The sequence below is a fragment of the Bubalus bubalis genome, chromosome 20 (assembly GCF_019923935.1).
Source record: "Bubalus bubalis isolate 160015118507 breed Murrah chromosome 20, NDDB_SH_1, whole genome shotgun sequence".
Classification (NCBI taxonomy): domain Eukaryota; kingdom Metazoa; phylum Chordata; class Mammalia; order Artiodactyla; family Bovidae; genus Bubalus; species Bubalus bubalis.
In genome coordinates, this window is record NC_059176.1 from 45,064,704 (window position 1) to 45,091,089 (window position 26,386).

At 42.3% G+C, this 26,386-nt stretch overlaps 1 long non-coding RNA gene across 1 annotated transcript in view; it reads right to left on the minus strand.

Moving 5' to 3' along the window:
• Positions 1-2,368: 2,368 nt before the first annotated feature.
• The window catches only part of LOC123330742, a 31,150-nt gene continuing 7,132 nt past the window's right edge, over positions 2,369-26,386 (minus strand). Inside the window, exons 2-3 of the long non-coding RNA XR_006546836.1 lie at positions 5,706-5,777; positions 2,369-3,972 (exon numbers count right to left, since the gene is read on the minus strand). This is a non-coding gene — a long non-coding RNA (uncharacterized LOC123330742). The remainder of the gene's footprint in view (positions 3,973-5,705; positions 5,778-26,386) is intronic.

Genomic DNA, 26,386 nt, shown 5'->3' on the forward strand with positions numbered 1-26,386 from the left:
GGTGACGACTTAAGGGGGAGAAGTAGTGAGACACGAGGTCCTGGGGCATACTGCACTCTAATTCCCAACCCTGGAAGCCAGCTTTCCCACAGGCTCAGATTGCCTGAAGAACCAGAGTTGGACATGGAACAGTGCTGCTTCCTTGTGGCCATTTTCTATAATAACATCATGAAGAGCTGTGCTGCTGGATATTTAATATTCATGAGGATCTAGGGGCTGTAAAAAAACAAAACACATGCTCTCGAGAAATGTCCTAGGGGTAGTCATGGACAAAGAATTCAAAACAAGGCAGATATTAAAGAAGCCAATTTCAAAATGTAAGCTTAACTCACCCTTAAAAACAAAATCACACGAAATGATGTCAACATCACTAAACATTAGAGAAGTGCAAATCTAAACTACAACAAGGCATCGCATCACACTGGTCAGAATGGCCATTGACAAACAACAAGTGCTGGAGAGGATGTGCAGACAAGGGAGCCCTTCTCCACTGATGCTTGGGATGGAAATTGGTAACAGCCACTATGGAGGACACAGTGAGGGTTCCTTCAGACATGAAAATGAAATTAGAAAACTTCCTAACACCATACACAAAATAAACTCCAAATAGTATAAATATCTAAAGGTAATGATGGATACTATGAAATTCTTGAGAAAAATATAAACAGGACATGATTTGACATAGAATGCAGCAAGTTTGTTGTGCATCTACCTCTCAGAATAATGAAAAATAAGCCACAAATCAGAAAATGGGACCTCATTAAACTTAAAACCATTTGTCTACCAAAGGAAACCCTAACTGTGAGACAATCTCAGCCCTCAGAATAGGGAGAACGATTTGCAATGGGGATACCCACAGGGAATTCATCTCCAAAATGTACAAGCAGATTGTACAACACAATATCAAAAATAAATATAATCCAAGAACAAAGTGAACCAAGACTGAAATGGATATTTCTCCAAGGGAGGCCTACAGATTGCAGTTAGGCACATGAAAAGATGCTCAGCATGGCTAATTATCAGAAAGATGCAAATCAAAAGTCCAAAGAGCTAAGCACTCACATTGGTCAGAATGGCCATTTCAAAACATCTTAAAGAATAAATGCTAGGATTTCCCTGGTGGTGTAGTGGTTAAGAATCAGCCTGCAAATGCAGGAGACGAGGGTTCGATCCCTGGTCTGGGAAGATTCCACACACGTGAAACAACTAAGCCTATGGGCTGAAACTGTTGAGCCTGTGCTTTTGAACTACTGAGCCCTCGTGATGCAGCTACTGAAGCCTGGCACTCGGGAGCCCATATTCTGCAACCAGAAGCTCCCGCAACGAGAAGCTGCACAGTGAAACTAGAGAGTAGCCCCTGCTTGCTGCAGATAGAGAAAGCCTAGACTCAGCAACCAAGACTCAGTGCAACCAAAGATAAATGAATAAATAAAATTATTTTAAACAGAATAAATGCTAGAGAGACTGTGGAGACAAGGGAACCCTCCTGAACTATTGATCACAATGTACATAGGTTCATCCAGTAGGGAGAAACATGGAGGTTCATTTAAAAAATAACAGAAGTATTTTAGAAATCAGCAATCCCATGTCTGGGCTTAAATCTGGAGAAAATAAAAAATTTTAACGATATGGGAACCCCAGGAATCTCAGCTCCACATAGGACACTAGCCAAGTCTGGGAAGCAAGCTAATTGACGAAATTACACAGAAATGAATACACAACTGAGTACATATACACAATGCAATATTTCTCAACCACAAAGAAATAGGAAATAATTCCAAGTCCAGCCACAGAAAAGAAAGTCAAGGTGATCATTCCAAGTGAAGGAAGTGAGACAGGGATGGACAAGTACCATATGATATCACTCTAGGTGTAATCTAAAAATGGATGCAAATGAACTTCTTTACACAAGAGAAACAGATTCACAGACTTAGAAAAGAAACTTATGGTTACCAAAAAAGATATGTGTGGGGGGGGTCAGGGAATTATTAGCTGGTTCAGATTAATATATACACATTAAAACAGGTGCTATTGTTGTTTAGCCACTCAATCATGTCTGACTCTGTGTGGCCCCATGGACTGTAGCCCATCAGGCTCCTCTGTCCATGGGATTTCCCAGGCAAGAATACTGGAGTGGGTTTCCATTTCCTCCACCAGGGGATCTTCCTGACCCAGGGATTGAACCCATGTCTCCTGCAACTTTCCTGCACTGCAGGTGGATTCTTTACCACTGAACCAGCAGGGAAGTCATAAAACAGGTGATGAACGGCTCTTAATAGTCTCAAGTCTAACAGGGCTTTAAATGACACCTGCCTTCAAGAAATGTCCTGGGAAAAATCATTGCAAAAGAATTCCAAACAGGGCCAAGTTTCAAGAAGCCAGTTTCAAGATGTAAATTGTATTCGCAAGGTATAAAATAATAAAAGCACATGGGAAGATACTCCACATCAATAATTATTAAATCAATGCCAATCAAAACTTCAATAAGCTATCACCTTATGCTAGTCACAATGGCCATCATCGAAAAGATCTACAAAGAATGAATACTATAGAGAACATACAAAAAAATGGAATCTTCCTACAGTCTTGGTGGGACTGTCACTGCTGAAGCCACGATGAAAAGCAGCATGGACATTCCTTGAAACATTAAACACAGAGGTATCATATGATCCTGCAATCCCATTCCTGGGCTTAGATCCAAAGAAAATCATCATTCAAAATGACACGTGTACCTCGATTTTCAGGGCAGCACTATTTACAATAGCCAAGACATAAAAATCCACCAAAATGTCCATTGACACAAATATGAAGACTACATTATACATCTATACACTAAAATACTACTCAGCCACAACACAGAATGAAATAATCATATTGGCAGCAGCATGGATGAACCAAGAAATTATAATTCTATGTGAGGTAAGTCAAAGACAAAAAGACAAACATTCTAAGATATCACATACAGGTGGGATCTATAAATTCATACCAATGAACTAAGGTACATAACAGAAAGAGCCTGAGAAAACTAAGTTCTGATTATCAAAAAAAAAGTTAGAAGGGATAAATTAAGGGTTTGGGATGAAAATATACACATGAATAAATATCAAGTTGATAATGAAAAAGGACCTACTGAATAGAACATGGAAGTCTCCTGAACAAACTATTATAACCTATATGAGAAAAAAACAGAAAACAATATATATACATCCATGTATAATTGAATCAAGTTCATGTACACGTAAACTAAACGTCGGAAATCAACTCTACCCCCAATATAAAATAACAATTCAATTACAAACTAGACCTGAGCTCGGTCTAGGGGAAACCACACAGTCATGACCCTATGAATTGGATATGTGATATGCTGTGATATTCATATGACACCTCCAAAGATTTTCACTCAGCAGAACACAGAGCAGCAACCCACCCAAAGGTGCCTGACCTCATGTGAATGGGACAAGATGAAAAGAGAAAAAGGACCACAGGTTAATCAGGGCAATACCCTCAATTCAGACATTGGGAATCTCTGAGAAGACAGGACATACAGCAGGTGAAGAGCAGATGTGTGGTCTCTGTGTACACAGGATCCTGACCCATGTGGATGGGATGAGACCCACACAATCCCCAGACCCTGCACCTGGGATCCCACGACCCTTGGTTAGGATACCATGTCTCTGCTGGTTGGGTCCCTAAGATGGAAACAAGTGGGTTCTTGTAAACTCTTGGCATGATAGAAAGAAATGCAGGGTTGGTCTCCTCTCCCAACACTTGTCCCAAGAAGTCCTCGTCTCCTCCCTTTGGTTCTGTGTGATATTAACTGTTTCTACAGCTGTTATGATAATGTTGAACACACTACCTTGGTTCTGGCAGGCTCGGTCCTTTATTGTTCCACTGAGGTGTTGAGAAAACATGCCAGACGCAGGGCTGGGAGACGAGGGGGAGGTCTGGTCTCTGCTGAGGAGGGACGGTTGACTGGAAGGAGATCACAGCAGCAACATCACCTCCTGCCCTTTGGCTTTTTGCCTGATCCATGTGCCCTGCAATCAACTCACCAAGTGAACCTGCCTCCCTTCTCGCCATGCTTGTGCTGGTGAATTGGAATAATTACCAGGTAGACACCTGAGGAGTCTCCAGGAGCCCCGAGGAGGGTGAACCTCGAGAGGGTAAGAAGAAAACAGGCCCAGGCCTGTATAAAGTGAACACTGTAAAGCATTAATTCCTAAACACAAGTGAAGCACACATGTATTCTCCCCTTTTTCTTAGCTTTGTGTGTATGGTCTCCCCACACACATGATCCTGACCCATGGAGATGAGGTGAGACTCGCACAGTCTCCTGACCCCCCCACCTGGGGTCACAAATCCCCTTGGTCAGGACACCGTGGCTGTGGTCGGTGGGCCCCCAATGTGTAACCAAGCCAGGTCCCTGGGACCTCTAGGACCCTGGAAAGAAGTGTAGGGTCCATCTCCTCTCCCCTCAATTGTCCCTGAGAAGTCAGGCCCCTCCTGTTTTCATTTTGGTTCTGTGTGATTTTTTTCTGGTTTGAAAGCTCATGCTAGAGGTGAACACACTACCTTGGTTCTGGTGGGCTCTGTCTTTCTTGTCCCGCTGAGGTGCTGAGAAAACAGGAGCTGCTGCTGCTGCTAAGTCGCTTCAGTCGTGTCCGACTCTGTGCGACCCCATAGATGGCAGCCCACTAGGCCCCGCCGTCCCTGGGATTCTCCAGGCAAGAACACTGGAGTGGGTTGCCATTTCCTTCTCCAATGCATGAAAGTGAAAAGTGAAAGTGAAGTCGCTCAGTCGTGTCCAACTCTTAGCGACCCCATGGACTGCAGCCTACCAGGCTCCTCCATCCATGGGATTTTCCAGGCAAGACTACTGGAGTGGGTTGCCATTGCCTTCTCCAAGAAAACAGGAGAGCTGGGCTGAAAGACGAGGGGCAGCTCTGTTCTGTTTGGAGGAGAGAGTGGACTGGAAGGAGATCACAGCAGCAACCTCACCTGCTGCCCATTGACTTTTTGCCCAACCCCTTTGCCCTGGAACCAATTCACCAGGTGAACCTGCCTCTCTATTAAACCTGAATGTGCTGGAAAATTGGAATAAATACTAATTAGCCCACCTGAGGAGTCTCAAGGACCCCAGGGAAGGTGAACCTGGCAGGGAGAAAGACTACAAACCCTACCGCAGCACTGACCTCCCCCCTCCCCAATCCCAGGAGAGCCATGGAACCCCACTCAGAGAAGAGCACGGTTACCCAGAGAAGCCCACCTCAGTTCCAGACCCCTGACATCTGAGCACTGACGCTCAGACGCAGGGGTGGAGTTTTCCAGGACAGAGGCCAGGCCAGGCCTCCACCCGGGTCTCCATGTCCCAGTGCAGAGAGTACAAGGTCAGATCTAAATGTTCTCATTGCAGAAAGTGCACGGTCTTGTCTAAACAGCATCAGTGTAGACAAGACTTGGAGAGGTCTAAATCTACCATGTAGACAGAACTTGGTCAGGTTCAGACAAGTTTAAGGCTGGTTTCCCAGGAGGCACAGGTCACCCACATGCAGGGGGTCTCACTGTTGAACAGGGGGCTCACCCTTGTGTGGGAGTCAGGATGTACATTTCTTGAATAAATCATGGCTGGGCTCCACACTTCACCCACATCAGGAAACTGAAAGGATCTGTGTCATTAAATATCTCAACAGGCAATACAACGTTACCAATTTCTCTGGTCACATGATGGTTAGCATCCAGGAGAGATTCAGGAACTTCTCCGAGTGCAGCCCAGTGTCCTGTAAAGACAGACAGGAAGTGGCCTGATTCCAGCATCCCAGGCTTCCAGCAGAAAGTGACCACAGTGGATATCTTCTGGAAAAATACATTCTTTATTAGTACAGAAAACATAGGCTCCCTGATTTTTCGCTTCTCTGTTCAAACTGAGCTAGATTGAAATTGATATTCATATCAAGAGGTAACATTTTTGAAGTTTGAAATGTCATACCAGGGAAACAGGACCTGGAGAAAAGGGAATATACACCTAAGCTGCTGGAGGGGAAAAAACATCCTAAAAATAAAGCTAAAATTAAAATTGGACTTAATTATGGGCTTCCCTGGTGGCTTAGAGAGTAAAGCGTCCGCCTGCAATGTGTGAGACCCGGGTTCAATCCCTGAGTTGGGAAGATCCCCTGGAGAAGGCAGTGGCAACCCATTCCAGTACTCTTGCCTGGAAAATCCCATGGACAGAGGAGTCAGCGAGTCTGCAGTCCATGGGGTCGCAAAGAGTTGGACACGACTGAGCGACTTCACTTTCATGACAGCATGTGGTTACACAGAGTGTGAACCAAGGGTCTACATATAGCAGGCAATATGTGAAGACAAATTTGATATCTCAGATGTGAGGGTAAAGGTTTCCTGTCAGATATGCAACTTGTATGGACAAATTCTTTTAGAATATTGCATGTATCTTTTCAAATTAAAGCTTTGTCTGGATGTATGCTTTGGAGTAGGATTGCTGGATCATATGGTGACTGCAGCCATGAAATTAAAAGACACTTGCTCCTTGGAAGAAAAGCTATGACAAACCTAGACAGCATATTAAAAAGCAGAGACATTACTTTGCTGGCAACGGTCTGTCCGTCTAGTCAAAGCTATGGTTTTTCCAGTAGTCCTGTATAGATGTGAGAGTTGGACCATGAAGAAAGCTGAGCACTGAAGAATTGATGCTTTTAAACTGAAGTGTTAAAAAAGACTCTTGAGAGTCCCTTGGACTTCAAGGAGATCCAACCAGTCCATCCTAAAGAAGATAGGTCCTGAATATATATTGGAAGGACTGATGCTGAAGCTGAAACTCCAATACTTTGGCCACCTGATGTGAAGAACTGACTCATTGGAAAAGGTCCTGACCCTGGAAAGATTGAGGGCAGGAGGAGAAGGGGATGACAGAGGATGAGATGGTTGGATGGCATCACCAACTCAATGGACATGAGTTTGAGCAAGTTCCAGGAGTTGGTGATGAACAGGGAAGCCTGGCGTGCTACAGTCCATGGGGTTGCAAAGAGTTGGACACAACTGAGTGACTAACACACACACACGTGCATCTTTGAGCAGTTTTAGAGACCTGCATGCTCCCCATAAAGGGAAGTCTTGTGTTGGGACCAAGGTCTGCTTCCCAATAAATGCTGTTCCTTGAGCAAATTCAGTCACTGACCAGGGGGCACATGGTGAGACCACCATGTCAGCTGACATTTCCCACATCTCAGGCCTCAGACTGACCATTCCATTTGAGGTGTAACAGTTTGCCCTGGTGATACAGCTTGACCTCTTTCTGTATGACTAGGTGAGTTGTTAATGACATTTTAGGATTCTGCAGGATTAACAGCCCCCTAACAGTAAAATATATGTTTTCAAGTTACACCAGGACATGGGGTTACACCATGAGCCTAAGGGAGTTTCTCATCAAAATTAGTTTCTTGATGGAATCTCTATTTTTAAAAATTTCCCATTTTTATTTTACTAATTTTTTTGATTATTTTGTGCAGATAGCCATCAACGATTTTTTTTAAGTTGAAGTACAGTTTATTTACAACACTATATTAGTTTGGGGTGTACAACAGAGTGAATCACTATTTTTATGGATTATACTCCATTTAAAGTTACTACAAATAGAGTCTGTATTTCCTTGTGCTGTAGAATATATCCCTGTAGCTTACTGACTTTATACCTAGCAGTTTCTGTCTCTGTCCCTGACACCGGTCTTGCCCCTCCCACCTCCCTCTCCCCACTGGCAACCTCTAGTTCTCTGTATCTGTGAGTCTGTTTCTGTTTCATGGATAAGTTCACTGGTGTCATGTTTTAGATTTCACATAGAAGTGATAACACACGGTATTTCTCTTTGTCTTTCTGACTTACATCACTTACTATCATAATGTCTAGGGTTATATTGCTGAAAACCCATTATTTTAATCTTTTTTATAGCTGAGTAGTATTCAGTATGTATCTCACATATGAAAACCTAGGTGTATATATTTAATATATGAAAAACTAGGAAAGCCAGGTATATATTTCCTATATGAAAATATAAGTATATATATTTGAAGAGTAGAATCCTTTGCTATTGTTCTTTAACCAAAGGAATTTAAATTTTACTATAACTTATAACAATACTAATTCTTACAACTTGGGCTCGGTAAAATGTGTTTCACTGGGACTTCTACAGTTCTCAAACTTTGGTGTGCTTCAGAATCACCTGGAGGGTTTATGAACCCAAATTGTCAAATTGCAGTTTCAGACCTTCTGATTTAGTAGATTTTCAAATACCAGTCCGGGGACCATAATGAAAATCACCGTGTCTTTTGAGTAATGCTTTTAGAGACTGAAGATAACACTTCTAATTCAAGTATACTGTCTTACATCTTAATACATACAAAAGTCTTAATTTGAAATTAGAAGATTGCTAAGTGATTTCCATTTATAGGGCACTACAAACTGAAATCAATATGTAGGCATCAAAAATAATAAAAATAAAATATATTGTCAAAGAACATTGAGAGAGGAACTTAAGTTTACAAATAAATTGTCCTGTAATTAGATTCATTTGACTGAATAATTCTTTGTAAAAAAAATTAAGGGGAAAACTACTTTATGTGATTTTTAAAAATTCTCATCAAAATTAGTTTCCTAATGGAATCTTCTATTTTAAAAAATCTCCCACCTTTATTTTGCTGAGTAATATTCTATATATATTTCATACATGAAAATAGAGGTATATATCTCTTATATGACAATATAGGTACATATCTCATATATGAAAATAGAGGTACATATTTTTGTACCATAAAATTTTAAGCTGTCATAAAATTTAAAACTCATAAACATTTTCAAACAATGAAAGCCTTTCATTGTGTGGCTCAAAACACACTGTGGAAAATTCTTAAAGAGATGGGAATACTAGACCACCTTAACCTGCCTCCTGAGAACCCTGGATGCAAGTCAGGAAGCAACAGTTAGAACTGAACAATGGAGTGGTTCCAATTGGGAAAGGAGGACGTCAAGGCTGCTTATCGTCACCCTGCTTATTTAACTTATATGCAGTGTTGTTGTTCAGTTGCCCAGCCCTGTCTCTTTGCAACCCCATGGACTGCAGCACACCAGGCCTCCCTGTCCCTCACCATCTCCCAGAGTTTGCCCAAGTTCATGTTCATTGCATCAGTGATGCCATCCAGCTGTCTCATCCTCTGATGCCCTCTTCTCCTTCTACCCTCAGTCTTTCCCAGCATTAGGGACTTTTCCAATGAGTCATCTGTTTGTATCAAATAACCAAAATCCTGGAGCTTCAGCTTCAGCATCAGCCCTTCCAGTGAATATTCAGGGTTGATCTTCTTTAAGATTGACTAGTTTGAACTCTTTGCTGTCTAAGGGGCTTTCAAGAGTCTTCTCTAACACCACAGTTCAAAGGCATCAATTCTTTGGCATTCTGCCTTTTTTATAGTCCAGCTCTCACAACCATATGTGACCTCTGGGAAGACCATAGCCTTGACTATGTGGACCTTTGTCGGCAGAGTTAATGTCTCTACTTTTCAACACACTGTCTAGGTTAGTCATCATTTTCCTGCCAAAGCAATCATCTTCTGATTTCATGGCTGCAGTCACCATCCACAGTGATTTTGGAGCCCAAGAAGTGGAAATCTGTCACAACTTCCACATTTTCCCTTCTATTTGCCATGCAGTAACAGGGCCAGGAGCCACGATCTTAGTTTTTTAATATTTAGTCTTAAGCCGGCTCTTTCACTTTCCTCCTTCACTCTCATCAAGAAGCTCCTTAGGTCTTCTTCACATTCTGCCATTAGAGTGGTATCATCCACACATCTGTGGTTGTTGATGTTTCTCCCGCCTATCTCAATGCCAGCTTGTAACTCATCCAGCCCGGCCTTTCTCATGATGTGCTCAGAGTATAGGTTAAGCAAACATGGTGACAGCAGACAGCGTTGTTGTACTCCAGTCAGTCATTCCATATGGGGTTCTAAGTGTTGCTTCTTGACCTGCACACAGGTTTCTCGGGAGACAGGGAAGGTGGTCTGGTGTTCCCATCTGACCTGCACACAGGTTTCTCGGGAGACAGGGAAGGTGGTCTGGTGTTCCCATCTGACCTGCACACAGGTTTCTTGGGAGACAGGGAAGGTGGTCTGGTGTTCCCGTCTCTTTAAGAGTTTTCCACAGTTTGTCATGGTCCACACAAAGGCTTTAACGTAGTCAATGAAACAGAGATAGATGTTTCCCTGAAATTCCCTTGCTTTCTCTACAATCCAGCAAATGTTGGCAATTTGATCTTTAGTTTCTCTTCATTTCTAAACCCAGCTTGTACATCTCGAAGTTCTTGGATCAAACAATGCTGAAGCCGAGCAAGTAAGATTTTAAGCATGATCTTTCTAGCATGGGAGATGAGTGCAAATGTCCGATGGTTAGCACATTCTTTGGTACCACCCTTGGGAAATGGGATGAGGATTAACCTTTTTCAGTCCTGTGGCCACTGCTGGATTTTCCAGACTTGCCGACATAATGAATGCAAAACTTTGATGGCGTCATCCTTTAGGAATTTGAATAATTTTGCTGGAATTTCATTGCATCCACTAGCTTCATCAACAGCAGTGCTTCTTAAGGCCTACTTGACTTCACACTCCAGAATGTCTGGCTCTGGGTGACTAACCACACCATCGTAGTAATCCAGTTCATCAAGATCTTTTTTACACAGTTCTTCTGTGTATTCTTTCCATCTCTCCTTGATCTCTTCAGTGTCTACTAGGTCTACTACTACCATTTTTTATCCTTTATTGTGCCCATCTTTGGGCGGAATACTCCCTTGATGTTTCCAATTTTCCTGAAGAGATCTCTAGTCTTTTCCCGTTTGTTTGTTTGTTTCCTTCTAATTCAGCACTGTTCATTGAAGAAGGCCTTCTTGTCTCTCCTAGCTGTTCTTTGGAACTCTGCATTTAATTAGATGTACCTTTCCCTCTCTCCTTTGCTTTTCACTTCTCTTTGTTCTTCTGCTATTTGTAAAGCCTCCTTGGATAACCACTTTGCCTTCTTGCTTTTCTTTTTCTTTGGGATGGTTTTGTTTGCCACCTCCTGTACAATATTACAGACCTCTGTCCATAGTTTTTCAGGAACACTCATAACTAGATCTAGTCCCTTGAATCTATTCATTACCTCTACTGTGAATCCATATGGAATTTTATTTCAGTCATACCTGGCTGGCCTGGTGTTTTTCCCAGGTTTTTTTTAGTTTAAGCCTGAATTTTGCTGTGAGAACCTGATGATCTGAGCCACAGTCATCCCCAGGTCTTGTTTTTGCTGACTGTATACAGCTTCTCCATCTTCAGCTACAAAGAATGTAATCACTTTAATTTCAGTAATGACCATTTGGTGAGGTCCATGTGTAAAGTCATCACTTGGGTTGTTGAAAAAGGGTCAACAACATGAAGGATCCCCTTCATGGAACACTGCCTTGTCATGGCGAAGGGGCTTGCATAACTCAATGAAGCTATGAGCCATGCCATGCAGGGCCACCCAAGATGGACGGGCCATAGCAGAGAGTTGTGACATAACATGATCCACTAGAGGAGGGAGTGGCAAACCACGCCAGTATACTTGTCGTGAGAACCTCATGAACTGTATAAAAGGCCATATGCAGAGTACATCTTGCTAAATGCCTGGCTAAATGAATCACAAGCTGGAATCAAGATTGCTGGGAGAAATATTAACAACCTCAGGTATGCAGATGATATCACACTAATGGCAGAAAGTGAAGAAGAACTGGAGAGCCTCTTGATGAGGGTTGGGAGAGGAGAGTAAAAAGCTGGCTTAAAACAACTTAAAATTATGGCATCCAGTCCTATCACATTATGGCAAATAGGGAAAAAATGGAAACAGTGGCCGATTTTCTCTTGGGCTCCAAAATCACTGGGCTTTCAAATTATTGCATGACTGAAGCATGCAATAAAAGACATTTGCTCCTTTGAAGAAAAGCTATGACAAACCTGGACAGCATATTAAAGATCAGAGATATCACTTTGCCGACAAAGGTCTGTGTAGTCAAAACTATAATTTTTGCAGTAGTCATGTATGGATGTGAGAATTGGTCCATAAAGAAGGGTGAGCACCGAAGAACAGATGCTTTCAAACTGCGGTGCTAGAGAAAACTCTTGAGAGTTCCTTGGACAGCAAGGAGATTAAACCAGTCAATCCTAAAGGAAGTCAACCCTGAATATTCATTGGAAGGACTGATGCTGAACTTGAAGCTCCAATGCTTTGCCCACCTCATGTGAAGAGCCAACTCATTTGAAAAGACCCTGATGCTAGGAAAGATTGAGGGCAGGAGGAGAAGAGGGCAACAGAGGATGAGATGGTTGGATGGCATCACTGACTCAATGGACATGAGTTTGAGCCAACTCCTGGAAAGAGTGCAGGACAGGGAAGACTTGTGTGCTGCAGTCCATGGGTCACAAAGAGTTGGACACAACTTAGAATCTGAACAACAAAGAATTAAAAACATTCATAAAATGGAAAGGTTTCATAAAATGAAGTTTCTGAAAATTTAAAACTTCATGATTTTTAAAACCTACTTCATCAAATTAAAAACTTCCTAATATTAAAATTATAAAATTATTTAGAAAATTAAAAATTTCTACTGCATGAAACACCTTATTCAGAATAGAAAACCAAAAGATGAATCATAGACTGGAAGAAGTCATTCCCAAAACACATATCGAATAAAGGATCTGTACTCAAATTAGACCAAACAGCCCCATTTACATTTGGTAAAGACTGAAAAACACACCTCACCAAGAATATAAAGAGATATGTACACAGATATTTTTTGAAGTGAAAGAAAGAGAAGTCACTCAGTCATGGCTGACTCTTTGGGACCACATGGACAGTAGACTACCAGGCTCTTCCATCCATGGCATTTTCCAGGCAAGAGTACTGGGGTGGGTTGCCATTTCCTTCTCCAGGGGATCTTCCCAACCCAGGGATTGAACCCAGGTCTTCCGCATTGCAGGCAGACGCTTTACCTTCTGAGCCACCAGGGAAGCCTTAGATATTTTTTATCAGGATATAATTTTTTATATCTCTGTGTAGATGTTAACATCTCTAGGTAGATAGATATTTATATCTCTCAGTAGGTATAAATAGATATTCCATAAAATTAAAACTTCCATAAAAATAACTTTCATAAACTGAATAACTGGCATAAATTGAATAACTTCTATAAAATTAATAAATTTCACATAGTTAATAATATTCATATTACTCACTTCCATACAATTATTCGTTTTCATATGACTAAAAACTTCCTCAGAAAACTAAAAATTATAAAATTATTTATAAAATTGAAACCTTTTACTCTATGAAATACCTTATTCAGAAAATCAAATAATGAATGACAAACTGAAACAGACTATTTCCAAAACACACATCAGATAAAGAATCTGTACTCAGATTATATGAAACAGCTCCATTAAAATTTGGCAAGGATTGAAACACAAACCTGGGGGGAAAAGATAAACATAGTAAATAAGGAAGGAAGGAAGAACTAGGGTTGGGTAGAGACAGCCCCTTGACAGCTAACCCTAGGATCTGACATTCCCACACCTGAGTCAATGTCCTGAGAAAACCATCATTCAAAAATGCACATGCACCCCACTTTCATTGCACCACTACTTAGATAGATTAAAGAAATATGGTATGCATATACAATGGGCCATTACTCACACGTGAAAACCGCCACTAAAACTATGAAATTGTGCCACTGGTCACCACAAGGTTGAACCCTGGAGGATCAAACACTAAGTGGAGTCAGCAACAGAGGAAGAAAATAGCAGATGATGCCCCTTCTAGGTGAAGTTAAGCAAAGAGATACACTGGAAGTAATTTACAACACCAAAGGAGACTCAGAGATTAAAACACGAAAAAAGAATCCAGAAAAAAAAGGAAAGGGGGTAAGGATGAATTAGGAGGTCGGTACTAATGTATGCGCAGAAATCTGTATCTGTGATGGATAATCCACTAGGACTGTCTCCTTCCTTCCTTCTGCCTAGGCACTGAAATCTGTATCTCTAACATACCCACAGAAATCTGTATCTGTAATTAGCTAATCCACAAGGATTATCTCCTGCCTTCCTTCCCTCCTTTTTGCCTTTCTTCCATTTACGTATACATAGAAATACTTATCTCTAACATATAAATAAATACCTATCACTGTAATAGATAATCCATAAAGAATATTTCCTTCCTTCATTCCCTGCACATATAAAAAAAATTGTATCTCTAATAGTTACTCCACGGGGACCCAATGTTCACCACAGAGAACTTTGCTCCACCTTGTTCTATAACCTCTATGGCAAAAGAATCAATAAAAAGTACAAATATGCTGTATGATTATGTCATAATTGAATCAGTCTGTTGTACACTTACTGTAGTGAAAGGAAAAAAAAGAGGAATGAGTTTTTCTCTTTCCCTTTCCTGAGAACAAAGATGATAAAGAGAAAGAACAGTGAGCAGGCCTGAACATTCCTAGTTTTTTTTACTTTCAGTTCAGTTGTGTCCGACTCTTTGCGACCCCATGAATCGCAGCACTCCAGGCCTCCCTGTCCATCACCATCTCCCAGAGTTCACTCATACTCACGTCCATCGAGTCGGTGATGCCATCCAGCCATCTCATCCTCTGTCGTCCCCTTCTCTTCCTGCCCCCAATCCCTCCCAGCATCAGAGTCTTTTCCAATGAGTCAACTCTTCGCATGAGGTGGCCAAAGTACTGGAGTTTCAGCTTTAGCATCATTCCTTCCAAAGAAATCCCAGGGCTGATCTCCTTCAGAATGGACTGGTTGGATCTCCTTGCAGTCCAAGGGACTCTCAAGAGTCTTCTCCAACACCACAGTTCAAAAGCATCTTTTTTACTTTGGCTGCTCCTAACTCTGCATGTCTGTAACTAAGTTTGCTTTTCTGCCCCTTAACTCTGCAGGAGCTACAATTCACATTTTTCTTTAGACTCTATGCTAAACACATCCCTTATCTGCTTACAACACCCTTCCCCTTGTAGTTACACATCAGAAAGAAGGCCACAGAGCCACTGAATGGCCAGACTCAATTACTGAGGTACTGATGCCAGCCTGTGACTGTCTTTGAAACTGTTAAATGAAAATCAGTCAGTCAGTCAGTTCAGTTGCTCAGTCATGTCAGACTCTTTGCCATCCCATGAACTGGAGCACGCCAGGCTTCCCTGTCCATCATCAACTCCCGGAGCTTACTCAAACTCATGTCTATCACGTTGGTGATGCCATCCAAACATCTCATCCTTTGTCATCCCCTTCTCCTCCCGCCTTCAATCTTTCCCAGCATCAGGGTCTTGTCAACTGAGTCAGTTCTTCACATCAGGTGGCCAAAGTATTGGAGTTTCAGCTTCAACATCAGTCCTTCCAATGAATATTCAGGGCTGATCTTCTTAAGGATTGACTGGTTTGAATTCCTTGCAGTCCAAGGGACTCTCAAGAGTTTTCTCCAACACCACAGTTCAAAAGCATTCTGCCATATTAATGAACAAGAAATGTTACCGCCATCAGTGATTTCTGGCCCCCAAATGTGAATGCTACTGCTGCTGCTAAGTCGCTTCAGTCGTGTCCAACTTTGTGCGACCCCATAGACAGCAGCCCACCAGGCTCCCCCGTCCCTGGGATTCTCCAGGCAAGAACACTGGAGTGGGTTGCCATTTCCTTCTCCAAGCATGAAAGTGAAAAGTGAAAGTGAAGTCGCTCAGTTGTGTCTGGCTCTAAGCGACCCCATGGACTGCAGCCTACCAGGCTCCTCTGCCCATGGGATTTTCCAGGCGAGAGTACTGGAGTGGGGTGCCATTGCCTTCTGCAAATGTGAATGAAGGCTCCCCAAATTGTGATCCAGGGCATGTTGCCCCCGCCCAACCCCGGTGACTGCTGAGGGGCTGGGGGTGCAGGAAGCAAGGTGAGCAAGGAGACGGGACTGGCCCCGATGGCTGAGGTAGCCGGAAACGAGTGAACTCAGTGAGCCCGAGGCTGCACCTCCCCACACACAGAATGCTGAATTCCTTAACCTGAAACCTGATCTTTGATGTGCAGACTGCCTGCTCCCTGTGTTGCAAACTTGTATATAGCCTGACTTACCCTCTGCCTCCTTGGAGCAGTTTTCTCAGAGATACTGAGATGCTGTCTCCTGGGTTTGAAGTCCTAAACATTCGCACCAAATAAAATAACTCTATTTTCAGGTTGTGACTATATTTTTTAGTCGACAAAACAATGCACGAGGAAGAAATCAAGATCCTAATACCTTTGTCCCTCATCTTATGTAAGCCCCTGGACTCCTCATGGAGTGGGGGCACAGTTCTTGAGGCATGAGACTACTGTGTTCCGCTCTCTGCCGGATGAGAATTAAAGCCACCTTTCTATTTCCTCCAAACTCTGTCTCCATATTTTTCATTCAGCTTCGGTGGGCAGAGAGGCCAAGCTTTTGGCCAGCAACACACTGAAGACAAGCACAAAACAGCAGATCAACTAGACTTCAACACAGCGTTGGCAGGAGATTAAAGAAAAGGAAAGAAAAGTAATGCCTAGTTTATTCCCACCCACCTGCTGGACTCAGGATGCTATTTGATCCTGGGAACATGATTAGGTTTGAGTCCCAGGGCTGGACTGGTTGGGGTCAACACAGCACGACAGGGTGCCCTTCATTGAGATCTGTCTCAATCCTGTACTGTCTGATTTGCCCTGACTAGGACCAGAACTCCTAGTGCACCCAAACGATGGTGGCCCAACCCTCTGGCCTCGAGGACAAGAGGTGAAGTCACCAAGTATCCAGGGCCCCTGGTGCTGGGGTCCAGCTCAAGACTCTTTCCTGAGAGTGCAGCCTCATAGGTCCTCAGCAGGGAGTGATGCCCCAGGTACTGAATAGCCTAGCGAGGAGGGGTGAAGCTTCAGAGGAAAGAAGTAGTGAGACACAAGCCCTTGGGAATTTGCTCAGACACATTCCACTCCAATTCACAGCCCAGGAAGCCAACTTTCCCTAAGGCTTGGTTGCAGGTAGAACCAGAGTTTGGAGAAGGCAATGGCACCCCACTCCAGTACTCTTGCCTGGAAAATCCCATGGATGCAGGAGCCTGGTGGGCTGCAGTCCATGGGGTTGCGAAGAGTCGGACACAACTGAGCGTCTTCACTTTCACTTTTCACTTTCATGCATTGGAGAAGGAAATGGCAACCCACTCCAGTGTTCTTGCCTGGAGAATCCCAGGGTCGGGGGAGCCTGGTGGGCTGCCGTCAGTGGGGTCACACAGAGTCGGACACGACTGAATCGACTTAGCAGCAGCAGCAGCAGCACCACCACCACCAGAGTTGGGCATGAAGAAGTGCTGCCACCTTGTGGAAATTTCCTGTAACTACAAATTGCCCACCAGTGCTTACTGGCACCTCCAATTCACAAGGCCTGTGGGGTTCTTAATGGCAGCTGCCCTCAGGGTCCTGCCACAGGTATTACAGAAATAAATTCTAAACACTACCGATTTACAAGAAATCAATTGAAACAGGCAAATTTTCCTTCATATCCTTCAAGGGAAAAAAATAAAAAAACGGCCACAAGACAAGATACTCAAACATCCCTAATTATTACAAGAAGAATGTCAATCAAAACAAAAACAAGAAATCAAATCCCATCTGACGTAATGGTCATCCTGACTGTCTGCAAACAGTAAATGGTGGAGAGAGCAGGGAGATGACAGAACCCCCCTACAAATACTCTAGGAATAGACATTGGCAACAGCCCCTAGAAAAGACAGCCTCCAAAGGCCAGAAAGAGAATTTCAAGAGAGCTAAGCCTAGGATTTTAATACTGACACCTGGGCCTATATTACAAAAACCCATCATTCAAAATGACACACGCACCCAACATCCACTGCAGTGCTAATTCCAATAGCCAAGACACAGACCCAAGAAAATGTCCCTTGACAGATTAAATCTTAAAGAAATGTGGTACATATATACAATGGAATTTACTCAGACATGAAAAACCACCACTGAAATGAAATTAGGCCAACGGTCCCCAAAGGACGGATCTTGGAGGAAAATACACTAAGTGAAGTCAAAAACAGAGGAAGAAAATAGCAGATGGTATCCCTTGAGAGTGAAATTGAAGAGAGATACAGAGGCAGTAATTTACAACATAAAAAGAGACTTTGAGATTCAAACACAAAGAATCCCCCCCACCAAAAAAAAAAAAAAAAAAAAAAAAAGGAAAATGCTAGGAATGAATTAGGAGGTTGCTACTACCCTAAACATAGAAATCTATATCTGTAATAGATAATCCACAAGGATTATCTCCTCCCTTACACATACGTACTGAAATGTGTATGTCTAACGTTGTTGCTGTATGTTTGCTAGGTTGTGTATGACACTTCGCAAACCCCATGGACTGTAGCCCCCCAGGCTCCTCTGCCCATGGTATCTCCCAGGCAAGTATACTGGAGTGGGTTGCCACTTCCTTCTCCAGGATCTCTAACATAACCACAGAAATATGTATCTGTATTAGCTAATCCACAAGGATTATCTTCCACCTTCTGTCCTTCCTTCATTTCTTCCTTCCAAGCATGTATTCAGAGAAATATTTATTTTTAGCATATGCAAAGATATCTATAGCTGTAATAGATAATCCACAAGAACTTCTCCTTCCTTCGTTCCTCACACATGTACAAAAAAAAACTGTACCTCTAATAAATGTCCCACAGGGATTTGATGTTCAGCACAGAGAAGTTTACTCAACCTTATTCAGTAACCTCTATGGCAAAAGAATAAATAAAAATACTAAAGCCTGTATGTATATGTCCTGGATATATACAGAATCAGTCCATTGTAGACTGCAGACAAGGACAAAACTGCAAACCAACTAGACTTCAACATAGCATTGGCATGAAATTAAAGGAGAGTAAAGTAATGCCTAGTTTATTCCCTGTGACCTGCTTGACTTAGGATGCTATCCGAATCCTGGCACCTGAGTAGGCTTGGGTTCCAGGGCTGGACTGGGGTGGGGTCGAGACAGCTGAGCAGGGTGCCCATTTTAGATACTCCTCTTAAACCTGTACTGTCTGGTTTGCCCTGGCTGGGGCCAGAATCCCTAGTGAACCCAAATCCTAATGGACCGATGCTCTGGCTTGGAGGAACATGGAAAATCACCCAGACCCCAGGTCTCCTGGTGCTGGGGTCCCCAGCTTAAGACTCCTTCCTGAGAGAGCAGCCTCCTGGGCACCTCAGCAGAGAGCAGTGCCCCAGGTTGGTATGAGGCTAGAGGGGAGGGGTGAAGCTTCAGAGAAAAGAAATAGTGAGATACGAGCTGTTGGGTGTTTGCTCAGGCATATTCCACTTTAATTCCCAACACAGGAAGCCAACTTTCCCTAAGGCTCTGGTTGCAGGTGGAACCAGAGTGGACATGAAAAAGTGTTGCTTCCTTGTGGACATTTCTTGTAACTACAACTTAAACACTGGCACTTACTAGCCCTCCAGTTCACAAGATATGTGGGCTGTTAATGACAGCTGCCCTCAGGAAAGGCCCTGGGATGGTTATTGCAGAAATAAATTCCAAACACAACCAACTTTCAAGAAGCCAATTGCAACAGGTAAACTTTCCTCACATCCTTTACAGAAAAGAAAAATCCCCAAACGGCCACAGGACAAGATGCTCAACATTCCTAATTATTCCAGAAGGAATGCTAATCTAAAAGACAACAAGAAGTCAATTCCCACCTGTCAGAATGGTCATCCTCACAAGTCCACAAACAATAAACAGGGGAGAGAGCCGGGCGGAGAGGAAACCCCCCTACATGGTCAGTGTGAATGCACACTGGGAACAGCCCCTAGAAAGGACAATCTCCTCAGGCCAGAAGCTAAAATCTCAAAAGAGCTCAGCCCATGGTCTGACATACCCACACCTGGGCCTGTATCCTGAGAAAACCGTCAGTGAAAAAGGCACAGGCACCCCATCACTCACTACAGCACTGCTTCCCAGAGCCAAGACAGAACCAGCCAGGTGTCACCCGATGGATTAAAGGCTAAAGATGTGTATATACATACAATGGATTACTCAGTCATGAAAATGGCCACTGAAATTATACCACTAATTGCCACAAGGATCGACCTTGGAGGATGATAGACTAAGCAAAATCAGTCAGATGGAGAAAGACAACAGCATATGATGTCCCTTGTAGGCAAAATAAAAAAAGAGATACAAAGGAACAAATTTACAACACAAAAAGTGACTCTGAGAATTCGACATAATATGAAGTTTCCAAGAAAAAGTGATGTCAAGACGTCAGAGCTAACATATTCACAGTAATCTGTATCTGTAATATATAATTCAGAAGGATTATCTCGTTCCTTCCTTCCTTCCTGCCAAATATACACAGAAATCTGTATCTCTAATAGATACTCAGGAAGGACCTGATGGTCAGCACAGGGTACTTTGTTCAACCTTCTGCAATAACCTCTATGGCAATAGAATCCAAAAAAGATCAGATAAGCTGTATGTATATGTCATAAGTGAATCAGCTGAAGACAAGCCCCAAACTGCAAATTGACTATACTCCAAGACAGCACAGGCATGAGACTAAGGAAAAGGAATAGAAAAGCAGTGCCTAGTTTATCCCCCACGACCTCCCTGAGTTGGTCTGCTCTCCCATTCCTGGAGCCTGAGCAGGCTTGAGTCTCATGTCTGGACTGGGCTGGAGTCAAGGCAGCTGGGTCGAGACGACCAAAATTTTAATAGAGACATGTAACCTGCAATTTCGGCCCCACTAGGTAAAACAGCCAAGACGGGAAAGCAATCTAATTATAGAAGCACAGACAAATAGATACAGACAATGGGGTCCACATACACAATGGAATATTTCTCAATCATAAAGAAGTAGGAAATAATGCCAAGTCCAGACTCAGGAAAGAAAGTATAGATGATCATTCCAAGTGAAATGAGGGAGACAAGGAAAGACAAGTATCATATGATATTACTTCTAGCTATAAACCAAAGATGGATACAGATGAACCTATTGCCTGGAGACACAGGTTTACAAACTCAGAAAAGAAACTTCTGGTCACCAAGATATAAAGATGTGGGGCATGGAGAAATGAGCTGCTTCAGACTAAGATATGCACACTACTATTGATAAAATAAGTGACCAGGACCCACTGTGTAACACAAGGATACTTACCACACTCTGTGTTAACCTGTAAAGAAAAACCCCAACAAATCATATATACACCTATGTAAAAGTGAAACAATTTGGGGTAGAAAGAAAAGGAAAAAACAATACACCCACAAGATTGCAATTCACTGTATACTCCAGTTCAAATGATGGAATAAAAACAGAAAAGTCAAAAAAGAAATTCTGATTCTATTCTCCTTAGGACATACTGAGCTGGGCTGGTGCCATATCCACGGAGCCTGACTGGTTTGTGTCCCAAGGCTGGAGTGTCCTGGGGCTGAGGGAGCTGGGAGCATGTAGCAGGCAGTGTGTCTCCAAAATGGACCTGGAGTGCCTGTTGCCTCTGGAGAGCCCCCAGACTCCAGATACAGGCAGGAGAAATTAAGAGATTGGAATTAACATATACATATTAGTATATATCAAATAGATGATAAAAAGTACCTACTGAATAGCTTAGGAAAGTTTACTGAAACTGTAATCATCTATATGAGAAAAAGAACCCTAAAGAGAATAGATAAACGTCTACGTATAACTGAATCGAGTTCCTGCACACCTAAAACAAACACAACATCAGAAATCCACTCTAAGCCCATAGAAAATAACAAGGAATTTACAGAGGATAAAAAAATGTGGCATGAGGTAGTGCTGCCGCCTTGTGGCTTTTCTATGTAATAACACCACTAAGAGCTGTGCCCCAGAAATTTAATATTCACAAGGATCCAGGGGCTGTAAGTAAAAAACACTCGTACTCCAGGACTGTCCTTGGGGTTGTCATCGAAAAAGAATCCAAAACAAGGCAGGCATCAAAGAAGCCAATTTCAAGATGTAAGTTTAAGTCACACTCTAAAAAAAATCACATGAAAAGATGTCAACATCACTAGCATTAGAGAAATGCAATTCTAAACTACAATGAGGTATCACATCACACCAGGAGGAATGGCCATTGTTAAACACTCTGCAAACAGTGCTGGAGAAGATGTGCAGATAAGGGAAACCTCTTCCACTGATGCTTGGGATGTAAATGGGGAACAGCCACTCTGGAGGACACCGTGAGGATTCCTTCAACCATGAAAATGAGAATGAAGTTAGAAAACATCCTAACACCAAACACAAACCCCAGAGAGCATAAATATCTAAATGTAATGATGGATACTATGAAATTATTGAGAAAAATATAAACAGGACACAATCTGACATAAAATGCAGCAAATTCTTTATGGGTCCACCTCTTAGAATAATGAAAAATAAACCACAAATCAGAGAGTGGGACTGAATTAACCTTAAAAGCATTTGCATGCCTAAAGGAATCCCTCAAGGAAAGACAAGGACAATCCTCAGAATAGGAAAAAATATTTGGCAAAGGAGATATCCACAAGGGATTCATCTCCAAAACATACAAACAACTTGTACAGCTTCATATCAACAATGCATATAACCAAGAACAAAATGGGCCAAAGATTAAAATGGTTAATTCTCTCAGGAATGTCTATAGATTGCACTTCAGATCAGATCAGATCAGTCGCTCAGTCATGTCTGACTCTTTGCGACCCCGTGAATCGCAGCACGCCAGGCCTCCCTGTCCATCACCAACTCCCGGAGTTCACTGAGACTCACGTCCATCGAGTCAGTGATGCCATCCTGCCATCTCATCCTCTGTCTTCCCCTTCTCCTGCTGCCCCCAATCCCTCCCAGCACATGAAAATGTGCTCAGCATCACTCATTATTAGGAAAACACAAATCAAAATCCAAGGAGCTAAGCACTCACATTGGTCAGAATGGTCGTCTTAAAACATCTTAAAGAATAAATTCTAGGACTTGCCTGGTGGTGCAGCGTTAAGAATGTGCCTGCCAATGCAGGAGACACAGTTTGGAACCATGGTCTCAGAAGATTCCACATCAGTGGGGCCACTAAGCCCACATGTGCCACAACTGCTGAGCCTGCGCTCTAGAGCCCCTGAACTACAACTACTGAGGCCTCCCACAGCAGCTCCTGGAGCCTGGTGCTCTAGAGCCCGCGTTCTGCAACCAGAACCCACCACAATGAGAAGCCTCATTCTGACAGTGAAACTAGAGAGTAGCCCCCGCTCTCTACAGATAGAGAGAGCTGGATTTCTGCAACCAAGGCCCAGTGCAACCAAAGACAAATGAATAAGTAAAATTATTTAGAAAAGAATAAATGCTGGAGAGGGTGTAGAGACAAGGAAACCCTCCTGCACTGTTGATCACAATGTACATAGGTTCATCCAGTAGGGAGAACAGTATGGAGGTTCATTTGAAAAATAACACAGAAGTACTTTAGGACCCAGGAATCCCATGCATGGGCATAAATCCAGAGAAAATAAAAAAATGTAAAAGACACTCCTGCAATCATGGCCAAAGATGCAACAGCCAAGTCTGGGAAGCAAGCTAATTGCAGAAATTTCAGATGAATGGATACAGACAATAGGGTACATATACACAATGCAATATTTCTCAACTATAAAGAGGTAGGAAATAATGCCAAGTCCAGTCACAGAAAAGAAATTAGAGATGATCATTCAAAGTGAAGTAAGGGAAACAGGGACAGACAAGCATCATATGATATCACTTCTAAGTGTAATAGAAAAATGGATGAAAATGAACTTCTTTTTTAAATAGAGACAGCCTCACAGACTTAGAAAAGACACAACTGCTCTCCAACATAGAAAGCTATGGGTGAGGGAGAAGCGAGCTGCTTCAGACTAATATGTGCACACTACTATTTATAAAGTCACCAGGACCTACTATGTAACACAAAGAAAACATACACAACACTATGTGATTACCTACACATAGAAAAACTGAAAAATAATGTATATACATCTATGTAGAAGTGAATCAAGTTATCCTAGATTGAAAAGGAAAAAGAAAAAGAAAAAAAACGACCCACACGATTGTAATTCATCTATTTACTCCAGTTCAAATTATAGGATAACAACATTAAAAAGAAAAATAAAAAGAAATGCCGACTTTACTCCCCTCAGGCCATAGTGACCTAGGCTGGTGTCACATCCCTGGAGCCTGACTGGCTTGGGTCCCAAGGCTGGAGTGTCCTGGGGCCGAGGGAACTGGGAGCATGCGGCAGGCAGTGTGCCTCCACAAAGAACCTGGAGTGCCTTTGCCCTCCAGATAAGTGCGTGAGAAATTAGGAGTTTGGAGTTAACATATACATATTAATACGTAATCAAAAAGATGATCAAAAATTAACTGCTGAAAAGCAGAGGGAAGTTTATTGAACACACTGTAATCGCCTATACGCAAAAAGAACTTTAAAGAGAATGAATAAATATCCATATATTACTAAATTGAATTCTTGTACACCGGAAACAAATACCACATCAGAAATTGACTCTATTCCAATATAAAATAGCAACGAAATTACAGGTTAAAAAAAAGTGTGGCAGGAGGAAGTGCTGCCACCTTGTGGCCATTTTCTGTGATTACTTGATGAAAAGTTAGGCCGTTGGGCATTTAATATTCACAAGGATTCAAGTTCTGTAAGGAAAAAACACATACACTTGAGGTCTTAGGAGTGGACATCCAAAAAGAATTCAACACAAAGCAGGTGTTCAAGTGGCCAGTTTCAGGTGGTAAGTTTAACTCACACCCTTAAAAAAATCACATTAAAATATGTCACCATCGCTAAATATTAGAGAAATGCAAATCAAAACTCTAATGAGGTATTTCCTCATATGATTCACAATTGCCATTGCCCAAAAGTCGACAAACAATAAATGCTAGAAAAAGTGTGGAAAAAAGGAAACCCTCCTACACTGTTAGTGAAAATGTAATTAAATTAGTAATAGACTATGGAGAATGGTGTGCAGGTTTTTAAAGAAATGAGAATGAGAATGCAATTAGAATACCACCTGATGCATACATAAAAATAAACTCCAAATAGAGTAAAGACCTAAATAAAAGGATAGATATAATGAAACTCTTGAGGAAAGGAGCAGAACATACTTTGACATAAAATGCAGCAAGTCCTTTTCTGACCCACGTCTTAGAATCATGAAGAATAAAACAAAAATAAATTAATGGGACCTAACTACCCTTAAAAGCGTTGTAACAGCAAAGGAAACAGAAACATAACAAAAAGACGATCCTCATAATTAAACTAATATTTGCAAAGACACTCACAAGGAATTTTCTCCCAAATGTACAAACAGCTTATGCACCTCAATATCAAAGAAACAACCCAATCAAACAAGGGCACAAGATTTAAATGGACATTTCTCCAAAGAAGACACAGAGGTGGCCAGGAAGCACATGAAAAGATGCTCACCATCTGTAAGTATTAGAGAACTGTGGATCAGAAATACAATGTGTTATCGCCTCACATGGTGCCGGGAGCCGGCATATTGCATATTGAGTGCATATTGCATATTGAGTGCAGCACTTTCCACAACACCATCTTTCAGGATCTGGAATAGCTCAACTAGAATTCTATCACTGCTGGGAGCCAGCGTGAGGCACTCCGCCCATGGCAAAGGTCATGAGGAAGGAGGCTCGGCACACGCAAAGGTCATGAGGAAGGAGGCTCGGCACACGCAAAGGCGGAATCGAGCCTCAGGAGTCCCCCTGGAAATTCTCGAGCATCTACCCCCAAACCAGAGTCTGCCTACTTTCGGCTTTTTGCTTTCACCTACACCTCTGACTTTACGGGGGCTGTCCTCCACTACCTCTCTCTGAAAAAAGAGTTAGCTTACAGCTCCAGTTAATAATTCCTGGGTGTGACAGTGTTTCAACCTACAAACTCCTTTGGAAGTCCTCTAGCCTGCCTGAATAGGTTCTTCCGGCCACATGTGATTGTTCAGAGCCTCCCAACTGTGAGAGGCAGGAGATGTTCTAAACTGTCTAAACACAGATTCTTTTGAGTAGTTAAAAGATTGATTAGAAATTGTATTGGTGAAGGGTTTTTCACTTATTGAGCCAATGTTTGCTGCTAAGTCTCCATACTCCTTACCTACTGTGTCCTTGGCAGTGTATTGATTGATATAATGGGTGTATAGAAATATAAGTAGTAGCCTCAATGTTTGTAACATTGGACCCTTGAGTTAATTCTTTTCTTGATTGAGCCCACCTCACCTTTGCCCTATAGGAATGCAGCTTTGTCCAATGCTTTTT